We start from the raw sequence: 10,303 nt of genomic DNA on the forward strand, positions 1-10,303 counted from the left end.
CTCCAGGTAGTCCGGCTTCCTCCCACAGTCCGATGACATGCACGTTAGGTTAAATGGTGACTGGCTGTAGGTGTGTATGCAAAACAGATAAAGCACATAAGTGCATAAAATAAAGTGCGATATGAATATCTGTGAAAAGATGAATGTAACTTGTAGTGGTCAAAGATACTAGAAAAACATTTTAATAAATACTCTGTTCTTAAGAAGAAGCAGTGACATCTAGGGACCACAAGTGGGATTTTTTAAGATTTTGAGTCCAAACGCTGTTAAATCACCTAACTTTTGTATGATGTACTGCAAACAGGATGCAGTTACTCTGCAAAAAGACCCAAACTGGGCTGACTGGGTGGTTGATGGAAAGCTTTATCTTTATATCTTTTGCAAGGCATTGCAACCACTATTCATGCTTTGTTAGGAACAGAATGCGATATAAACAATTTCCCAATCAGTCTTTATCGTCAGCACACTCAAAGCCTCAGAGCTAGATGCAACCAAAGGAACTGTTTTATCTGCACTGCTAAAGTGGAAATTACTATTAATCTGAACGAAAAAGCTGAAGTGAAAGACACAAAGGTTAGAAAACAGAGCGGGAAGAATCTGACTCACTTCTGCTTTTTCTTTCTGTCAAGTTGAGAAAACTGCAGAATTTGGTGTATATAAAATGTTAGGGCTATATGTGGGTTAGAACTCTGCTGAAACAACACTGTGATTAGCAGTGATGTACAGGAAAATCTTTGTGTTTAGCACTCAGTGAAGAACAAAGACATGTTTTGCCTCTCAGCAGTATTGGGAACAACACCATCCTCTTGTTCAAAGCAGCAAAAAAAAAAACCCAACAGCTTGCATAATCAAGGAAAATTCCTGCCAGGTTACCTTCAACTTGTACATCATCACATACTTATTTCATCGTTAGCTAATAAAGAGAAGAGTATTCACTCAGCCAGTTCAGTAACTTTCCGTTTACTGTATGTGTGACGTATCTGTTTTCCTCTTAGTTAGGACGCTACACTAAAGAAGGTCAGCTGTTTCTGGGACCCCTAGGCAGCACTGGTGAGGACACTCGTTGTGTGGTGTACGATCAGATGAGCAACTTTCCTCAGCTCCTCAATTGTGAAAAGGTGACCAACGTGAAACAGAAGACATGGCATTTCTCTCAGGTCAGAAGTGTAAAGAAATCTCTTTTTCAATGATATAACTGAGTGTTTATAAGAGAAACTAAAATTTACTGGCATAGAGTTGAGAGGAAAAGTATCTATATGTCAGATTTTAAAAGGGACCTATTGAGCTCATGTCTGGGTCCATTCTTTTTTCTCTTGGACTCTAATATGAGAGTAGCTTTGCATGAATCTTCATTTCTCTCATACTCAGCATTGCTGCAGCCCCGTAGTTCATGCTTTATCTGACAGAACCGCCTTTATATTCCGAATACCTCCGTTGAAGCCACCTTTCTTTGTGTTAAAACCCTCACAAACAGAAGGTTTTAACACCAGTAGGACAGATCTGTCTGTTTGTGATGACTATATTAGGATATCATCTCTGCTATTACTGAAATCAAAGCAGTCTGGTTAACGGGGATTATTTGCACATAAATTGAGACTTTGGCTATGATTAATATGAACAATAACTGTTGTAAAATTATATTTATGCTAGAAAATAAGGGGTCCTCTTAAGACAACTAAACCCAGACTGCTTAAAGGGTAACAAGCGACTCAATATACCTTTTACTTTGGCATTGATTCTCTTTTTCTTTTAATGTGAAAAACCTTTTGTAAGTCAATTTTCTGTTGGTCTTTTAGTTCTGTTTGGGTAACCTTTAAAAACTAAAGAGTTACAGCCTGTAGCACGGGAAGAGGAGAGCTTGAACAGTGATGCTGCAGACCTTCTGCCACATCGATTCTTTGTCACACAGCAGGACAAGCAGTGAAGAGTCCTGCAGACGTAGAAGTCTTAGGGAAATAGGGAGACCTTACTTATTTTATATAGATGTAAGGTAAAAAGTTAGTGCCATTTGTTTAAGAAAGAGGTTGCAACAGTTCACATAAGGCCCGGTCTGGTTACATACTGTTCTGTCACCATCACGCATTGTTCACAGACCATCTGTGAAATCTGTTAAAACCAAAGTATTGTATCTCCTTCTGCCTTGCAGAACGAATCGATCATAAATCGGGCTACTGGACGCTGTCTGGAGGTGGTGCCGGCTAATGTTTACTCCGGCCACCTGCTGGTCCTGCAGCCCTGCTCGGGGCAGAGGTGGACCATCAAGAACACTATGAAGCAGTGATCGCCTGGCCAGTTTCATTGGGACCAATTACAAAGGCTATTTCCAAGAGCTGTCACCTGACGTTACCTTGGCCAGTGGACAATCAATGATGCGGGGGCTCCTTAGCTTTTGAAATAAGACTCAAAAATAGATGGCTTTAAGGAGACGAGTGATGAGGTGGTTTGGAAACAATTGATGTTTTTTTGTTTTTGTTAGTTTTTTTTTAAAAACATGGACATTCAACGTGGTGAAAGTTTAGCATGAGGACCATTTCTCTATATGAATTTTACAAACTTTCAATGTGATGTTGCCATAATTCCTGTGTGCCACTTCTTTACAGTGTTTAAGTTTTAGTAGACATTTAATCGACCAAAAGCGTGTTCTTTCTTATGTGAAGGGGAAAAAAAGTTTCCATCTTCCATCAGTCTTTCTGCAATATTTCATTCATTTTGTGCCACGGACCGGCCCTAAATAACTAAAATGTGTTCATAACACACGGGAAAAGACACAGGGGAACTGAGGTAACGATAAAAACAATAAATATGAACGATAAAACGAAGAAAAAAACCCCCGGTAAACCATAAATTGCACACCTGAACCTCAACACTCGCGGCCCGGTACCAAACGACTCACGGACCGGTACCAGTGCATGGCTCGGGGGTTGGGGACCGCTGGTCTATGGTACTTAGAAATTAAGGAATGGCTACTCGTGACAGGAGAAAATTTTACACAGTTTAGCAAAAATGCCTGAAAAGTGATTCTTATGTTTTTCAGAAAATTCAAATCCTTGTAAATATTTATAATTTGAAGAAAAATATGCTAAAAATATTACTTGGTGTACTTTTTTTTTCAAATCACCCCAACAAGGACTCTGGGCTAAATCTCACTTCTATGTTTTATGGATTCTGACTTTTATTGCTATTTTTCCACCAAGCATTCTGTAGCATCAGATGCAATATATCTCGTAGCATGAAGTACTGTAAGCAGTTGGGTACAAAGTTTCTTTGCGCTAAGTTAATTTATTTGGTTAACTGCTGTGTGCCATAACTACTGAAAACCTAGTCAAACATAGGAAGCACTTTTTTGGACAAAGGGTTGGAACATGAACGAGAGAGGAGGATTGAATCAGGAATGCACAAAAGTACCAATAGTGGAAATGCAGGAGGCCTTAAAGGCTGAAATTATTAACGTACTGAGATGTATATGATGTCATATATTAAATTGCATAAGTGTGATCAGCTGGATTTTTGCTCCCAAGATTGTCTTCCAATAAACAACTGGTTTCCTGGGTTGTGCTTTGTTACTGTGTTTTAGGATACATCTGCAGTCTTTAAATTTGTCATACTTTAATTAGTATGCTTATTTTTTTCAGTTTAATTTTATTTTCAAGCTTGTTTGTAATTTTTTGCTGCTAAACTCATGCTTTATTTTGCTTTTCTGGACTATAAATAAGGTAGAGACAGCAAAGATGAGCTACCATGCTGGCCTGCTCTCCTTTTAACTGCTCCATCCATTTTCATGGTTGTGGTCAAAATATTTTCGGCATGCTGTGAGATTAGTCCTCAAAATCATCCCCCAAAATAGACTACTTCAAAAGAGATTTCACCCTCAGCTTCCAGCTGCATGGCATCTGCTGTAACTTACACCAACTCGACTTAAGAGTACTTTCATCACATTTTTTATAAAAGCGCTTCTACACAATATTACCCAGCCACAAATAAAGCAGCCAGGTGGCCGAACATTAAAGGGACTGTTCTATAAATGACAAGTTATGGGTTCAATCCTGAAGCAACCATATGTCCTGTAAATAGTGTCCTTGAATCAGACACTGACCTCCTACTGCTTACTCTCGCTAAACTGCTCTGGATGAAGCATCAGCTTAAATGCTTAAGATGTAAATAAAACAGGAGGAGACTGCTGGGAGCACAAGGGCCTGTTTCTAGCAGAGAGGGGGAGAGAGGAGTGAGGCGGCTCTGAGGGACAGAGCCTGCATGCTAACATAACACTGAATGCTGATCAGACTCTTAACGAAGAGACTGCTCATCGTTCTCTGGCGTGAAATAGGATTACCATATGTTGGTTAAAGTCCTGCTAAATGTAAGCCAGCAGTAAATGCTAACAAGGACAAACTGATCAAATAAACTCACTGCGTTACTTAGATAAGGTTGTATTTATGGGGATGGAAATTTGTATAATTTGTAGATTTTAGCATGTAAAAAAATGGAGCTATTTTTAAAGGATGACAAAAAATCTAGAAAATGAATGTAATTCATTGACATTATTGTATCATAGTTTGCATTGTTCTGACCAGCAGTGTCCTGCAGCTCCCTGTGAGCACTTAATGAAAGAGGTTATGGTTTAATGTCAGAGCAGAGAACTCACAGTTGTCAAATATGATTTTGCTCTAATATGCACCATGTGGCGCTGTATGTTTTCTGTGATTGGAGGGTAGTGTCACTGCAGCTGTCACCCCAGCCTGCTCTCTGCTCTGCCTCGGGAAAAAAGCAGCAGAGATACAGATGTAATTACTTGACAGAACAGCAACACTGTATGAAAATGTGACAATTTCATAAAACCCACTGCAGCAAGGGTAACAGATGATACAACACACAATACTGTGCACAACTCTTTAGGCACAGATGTTGGCAGCGAAGCATGGTGAAGCATCCCGCTGTTTTAGTTTTTGTTGTTTTGGGGGTTTTTTTGCAGAGAGCATGTCAAAACTAGAGACTAGAACTACAATTAGATCTTTTATCATGCAAAATAATCAGATCGCTTAAGTTCATTCTGTAGCGTGACAATGACCCCAAACAGAGCCAGAGTAATAGCTTCAGAACATGTACTGAATGTGCTTTATTAAAGGGTTTTTATCAGACTGTGATTTACGTTTACTTCACCTTATGTGTTCATTGTTGAGTAAAAGCTATTGATACCAATTATTTTTATACTATATCCTCACTTCACAGTGAGAATCAAAATCTGTTTCTTCTTTCTTTTGTACTAAACATGTTCTCACACTCTGGAGCCATTTTGGTAACATCTCCAGGCACTTATTTGTCCAATTATTTTTAAGCTATATCTATATTAACTTTAATTTCAGTGATCATAAAAGTTATATACTAGAATAAAAACAGTTTTAAAGTTTTAGAATAGAATAGGATAAACCTTTAATACTGCACAGATGAGAAATTTGGGTGTTACCCAGCTCTTATGGCAAGGGGAATATAAAATATAAAATTGAAAAATTTATAAATTATAAAATTTGCTGACTTTGCACCAAAATGGCTCCAGAGTGTGAGAACATGTTTAGTACAAAAGAAAGAAGAAACAGATTTTGGTTCTCACTGTGAAGTGAGGATATAGTATAAAAATAATTGGTATCAATAGCTTTTACTTTTACTTTTACTGTTAGCGCCGGTGTCCTTCTATTATAGTGATACTAAACAAGGCAGGAAATTATATTTTTATTCTACAAAATGAAATGAATGTATCTACTCTGCAGAAGTGTTTGTGAATTTCAACAGATCGATTAGCTTGCTGCATTATATGTATGAACTGCATTTTTATCAGTTGCAGTTTCACCATCTCAGTGCCTAATGCTTCCCTCTTGTGGTGTCATGGTGGTTAGAAATAAATATGATATGTTATATGAAGTATATAATAAAAGCAAAGGCTTCACGTAAAGAGGGATTGGGACAGCTTTTAAGCAGGGTGACCTGCAGTATCCCACTGATTAACAGCCTCAACTGACACGTTCATGATGACTTTTGCTTTGTTCCCATTCCTCAGATCGATTTTCCCTTTATAAGGTTTGCTAAACCAGATGCTATATTTATGCTAAAAGTGGCCATAAAGAGTAAGGTCAGAAGGAGGAAAGGTAATACAGCAATGAAGAATAAAGGCAAAGTCAAAGACCGATTCCAGCTTTAAAAGCTATCTATGTATTTTTTTGTACATAGATTTATATGAAAAAGATGATCTGATTTCTAGCAGCAAAGGGCACATGCAAAAAAGCATTGGCAGGATAAATTCAGTTAAAGGGGAAAATCAGTGCAAAGGTACAGAAAAATACTTATATTAGTTTGGAAATCAACAAGCAAAGAAATCCAGATAGATGTGATTTTTCCCATTCAATAGTACTTTTAATGTTCATAATTAAAAATGCTTTTGATTAATTTTGTCAGTAGGAGTAAAAGTTTGATGATTTTTTTCTCAGTGTTACTGCTCCATTAATAATAAGTGTTTAATAATTAATAATAAGTGAATCCAAGTTTTACCCCAATGTTTCCACCATTCCTCTCACCTAACCCTCATTTCCTCTTCAGGCCTTGCCTTTCAACCACACACACCCTCTACAGCAAATTAACAATATCTGAAAGTCATGTCCTTAAGAAATAAGAGGGGAAAATCGAGTTAAGACCCAACACAGGACCTGAAAGGTGCATCTAGCCCTTCAGCTGATTCATCTACCGTTTGCTGAACCCTTGTCAGAAATTGTTAGAAGAAGAAGAAGCTATTCTTAAGGATGGGAAACTCTTGATTGATGGAATCTTGAATATAGAAAAGTAACAATGGATTTTAATCCACAATGTAATGCCATTGGGAAAGCATGTGATTGGCAAATGCATCATTTTTCAGGATAGCAATGATCCCCAAAATACTGTCAGTACAGTAAAAGCATACCTGGATAGAAAAACATACAATAGAACAGCATCAGTCATGGCTTGGCCTCCCCAGAGCCCAGACCTCAATATTACTGAAGCAGTGTGGGATCATTGTGACACGAGAACGGAACAAAAGGCGGACAACACCCAAAGACGTGCTCTGAATATCCTTCAAGAAGCCTGGAAAACTGTTCCTGTGGAAATGACAAGAAAACTAGAACTGAAGAATAACAGTTACAATGCCAAATATTGACTTTCAAGCTTGTTATATTGTTATAAACTCTATTTTACGTATATTTCCATTTATGTTTGCACATGTTCAATAAAATCATTGCTCCTGAGGCAACGAGGAATGGCTAAAGATTTCTGCCACTACTCCATAACAAACATCAACTAAAAGTGTTTGATAAATGCATTCTATTTGCTTTTTTAAAAATCACAAAGTGAGAGATTTTTTTTCAATTTAAGTGAGCATTATGTTAATGTTTTAAATGTCATGGCATAGGATCAGATCGCTTCAAAGTAAATTATATTTTGAAATGTACAATCCCTTAAACACTGTGTCCTGATCTTGAACTAATAACTACTGAGATCTCAAGTCTACTGCATAATAAGACAAACAGCACCATTTAGAAAATTTCTTTTTATTGCAAGTATTCTTAATGCTTTGATGTTTTGTACAGATTTTCATATTTACAGTGATAATTAGTATTCGTCTAATAAATAATACAACTGAAAGTCATTCTCTAGCCTACATGTTTAAATATTGCACGTGCAAAGTATGTATAATATGTGCTTGTCCAATAGATATGCTGTCTTAGCAGCTATTTACAATGTTACATAAGAAACAAATGTGGGATCCAACCACCATGCTACTAAAGAGACACTGTGCGTTTCCCCTCCAAAACAAACCCTCCACTTCAGTGATGGAGTCATGCAATTATTCTACTGGGGTGAAGACAGTTTAATTACAGCATCACTGCAATAACAGTATCCATCCAAAAAAAAAAAAAACATCAAATAAAATTTTAATTATTTCTAAATAAGAAATTCGTGATAAAACAGTTTTCCAATTAACCACTACATAACAGTAGTGTCTAGTTCTTATTTGGTAGGAAATGTCCACCAGTGCTGTAACGTTTTCAAAAATAATAGTAAAAGAAAAAAAGCATTTTGATGAAAAACTAAACCAGCGTGACCTACTGTACAAGTTTGTTTAGGCTGCTTTTGCAGCAGTGCTCTTTATAAAGTCTCCAGGGTGTGATAGTAATAAATCATCTGTGAATGAAACCTTTTACACGTTTAAAATCACTTTGTCTGCCATAGGCAAGAAATCTGTTCCTATAAATACACCGTTTAATTATGTGTTCGCATTGCAACTGCTGCTCTGCCAGAAGTGTAGGTAGAGCAAAGTCAACCTATACATTATACATATCCTCATATTTGAACATTCAATATCAATATATTTTCCACATATTGTGAATATAACGCTGAGTGTGCAGAGAGGGAGAAACACGCAAACACCGTGACGAGACAAGAGCACGGGCAGTGTGATGTTACTTCACCTCTAGATGGCACTATTGCACAACCTACAACCTTCTGCATCGTTTCACTGGAATGGATGACAAGTACAGTGCAAAAACAATAACAGGAACAAACTGAGTCCGATATGATATACATATTTATGCCAAAAAAAAAAGCCCGTTTGATCTTGTGTTTCCATGTAGGAACAGGGAAAAATGTCTATATTGTGTTGTCTGGTTCACCTCGGCAGAGTTCTATGGCTTTGGCAGGAGGGTTGAGAGGAAACAGAAAGGGCCTTTACCGCCTGCACCTGGCATGTTTGTGATGAAGCAGCTGCCTCTACTCCTGCTGAGCCTCCTCCCTGTACCTCTGAACCCGAGTGAGCAGAGAGCACCGACGGTCATGCACACACACAGATACTGTACACTTCAACAGACACTGGAGATACAAATGATGGGCCATTTGCTAAACCTGCAGCACACACTGCTTTCTATGTGAAAGAACCATTCTGTGAGAAAAACTCTACTGCTCATTTGATCTATGACCTCTGAAAAACAGTTCATGATTTCCATTACTATTCAATTATAAAAAAAAAAAAAGTACATTCCCTGGGTTATACAGCACTGATATGCAAAGCTTAATTGTATATCTGTAACTCTAGAACTGCAGTATTTATAGTTTTCTTAGTTTAATATTTCAATTTCATATTCTTCTTCTAAGTATAAAATCCCTTTTGTTATATTTGTCTCGTTAATTTAACTGAAATACACTGAAAATTGCTCACAAATTAAGGTTTATGTGTCAATACAAATGCAGGTTTTATTGCTGGGAGCTTCCCGTGATGCACTGACTATTTCTTCTTCCATGACACTAATGTTTTGTCTTTGCTTCATCATTTATGTACTGTACTGTATCCCCAGTTTTCCAGCGAGGGCTGCGTACATTTTGATTGCATTAACGTTTTTATCCAGCCTTTATGTGCAAGCTTGAGCTGCAAAATTCAAATGTAGTTACTGACAGGCCAAAGTGCAACAGGGAAGAGATTAAATGGGATCAAAGGGAGTGGCATTATAAATTCCTTCCTTCCTGAGATTCAAATCCTCCAATCAAAACGGTGCCAGCAATGCAAAGACAGATTTCTTTAAAAGATTGCACACAATAACAAAGTCAGTCGTTTATTTATTAAAGCACTGTTAATAATTTTAGTTGCTGCTATTTCAAATAAATGTTTGGTACAACAAATTTCTCCGTGTTCTGTCTCAGGCTTTATTCGGGCCCTGGTACTAGAGCTATGGTCTGTTCTTGAGTGCAGCAGTGACGACATCAGAGTGGTCCGTCCCAAACCAACTCCCATTGACCCCACAGATAGGAGTTGCATTAAGGTATTGTATGTATGTGCGTGCGTGTGTGTGTGAGAGAGAGAGGGAGAAGGAGAAACTTCCTGGAGCCCACAGTGCCCCAATTTTTAGATATCTACATAATAGTACAGACACAGATCTCTTAGAAGTTTTGCTTTTCCATCATGTTTTTAGCTCACTGGTTACAAAGGTGTTTAAATTGATTAAAATTAAATTGATTCCAATTATTATTAACCCAGGACTCAGAATAGTGGTCCATGTGTTGCTGTGATACCAGCAGCCATGTAGAAAATTCACTTGTGAATATTCATATTTAAGAAACTGGCAATAGTGATTTTGTTAACAAGAAAGGCTTTTTGCTGATTGGTTTATGGGTGTCTGGGCAAATAAGCCTTACTTTCATAAGACTGCATTTTTAGTTATGTTTTTGGCAGAATTTCTCTCAGGAAAGCTTCAACAAGCTCCAGCGTGAGCCTGTCTGTGTGTGTCTGATGCTT

General features: G+C 37.6%; 1 pseudogene; it reads left to right on the plus strand.

Moving 5' to 3' along the window:
- LOC146661706 (polypeptide N-acetylgalactosaminyltransferase 17-like) overlaps nt 1-3,548 on the plus strand; it is a 33,063-nt pseudogene extending 29,515 nt beyond the window's left edge.
- The last annotated feature ends 6,755 nt before the right edge of the window (nt 3,549-10,303 follow it).

This window comes from Rhamphochromis longiceps, linkage group LG9, assembly GCF_057381845.1.
Source record: "Rhamphochromis longiceps isolate RC_006_pf linkage group LG9, R_longiceps_female_GT1.1, whole genome shotgun sequence".
NCBI classification, from domain to species: Eukaryota; Metazoa; Chordata; class Actinopteri; order Cichliformes; family Cichlidae; genus Rhamphochromis; species Rhamphochromis longiceps.